The sequence below is a fragment of the Podarcis gaigeae genome (genome assembly GCF_964106915.1).
Source record: "Podarcis gaigeae genome assembly, chromosome: 3".
In the NCBI taxonomy this organism is placed as follows: Eukaryota; Metazoa; Chordata; class Lepidosauria; order Squamata; family Lacertidae; genus Podarcis; species Podarcis gaigeae.
This window is the reverse complement of record NC_139680.1, coordinates 74,850,779-74,852,106: the sequence shown is the minus strand read 5'-3', so window position 1 is coordinate 74,852,106 and position 1,328 is coordinate 74,850,779.

The following is a 1,328-nucleotide window of genomic DNA, read 5'->3' as shown; positions in this document are numbered from 1 at the left end:
CAATGTGGTGGTTATTTGTAATTATGTAATATTTTTAAAGCCTCCTACACAGCAACTAATTAGTAAACTGATATGGGGTGTGTCTGTCTGTTTTTAGCAGTCAGTGACATTGCAGCTGCAGTCAAGGGTCTCCTGTTAGTTTCATTTATAAACCCTGTTTTTAATTATCTAGCTGTGATTGTTTTTAAAGGAGAAGGTGGTGGGGCGACGACGACACAAGACTGTCAATTGTAGCCTGGTACTAACTTGGCATTACCAATACAAACATTTTATTTTCTGATCACGTGGAAAGGCTACCTAGGTGTTTTTCCTTCTGAAAATAACCATCTTGAATTTTGGGTGTTTAGGTGAGCATTTAGAGGATGTCCATAGACTGAGTGTAGCGTGTCAGATGCATTGTTTCAAGACTTCAATCACTGTGGTACCACGTTGCAGGAAACTTCTCCCTCTGCTAATGAGTTTTTGTCACACAGTGTAAACTGTGCACGTTGCGTGGTTGCCTTCTCATGATTAGAAGCAAAGGAAAACATTTACTTGTCAGAAGATATTATGAGGACCTGCTTTTAACAGCTACCTGCTGTGCCTTCTCACTGCTGTTTTCCGTGGGGTGATATGAACCATCCTTAAGTAAAACCTGGTTCTCTGACTCTTCTGCAATTTTATTTTATTTTTGTCCTTTACTGTATTTGAACACTCTTCATAACAATTTTTTTTGATGTTTATCTATTTGCTAAAGCATCTCCCACTCATGTTGTTATTTTTTTATCATTTGGTAATCTCTATTGATAATAAAACATCAGTAAGACATTATAAAAAAAGTCGCAAATTACCGTATTTTTTGCTCTATAAGACTCACTTTTTCCCTCCTAAAAAGTAAGGGGAAATGTGTGTGCATCTTATGGAGCGAATGCAGGCTGCGCAGCTATCCCAGAAGCCGGAACAGCAAGAGGGATTGCTGCTTTCACTGCGCAGCGATCCCTCTTGCTGTTCTGGCTTCTGAGATTCAGAATAATTTTTTTCTTGTTTTCCTCCTCCAAAAACTAGGTGCGTCTTGTGGTCTGGTGCATCTTATAGAGCGAAAAATACAGTAAATCCTGAGTCTTCAAGCAGCTTTCCTTTCAGTAAGGAAAGCTTGGATACCAAGTGCCTTTTAAATGAGCAGAAGACACATACGCTCTCTCATGGAGGAGTGTCGGTTTCACCACCCAGCTGCACTGCATGCTGTTTCAAAGAATCTCCTATGTGTCAGGAACAGGGTTTTCAGGGGAATGTGAGGAGCTATAGTAATCTAAAGAAAAGCCTTGTTGTGTGAATGCAATACACAAGTT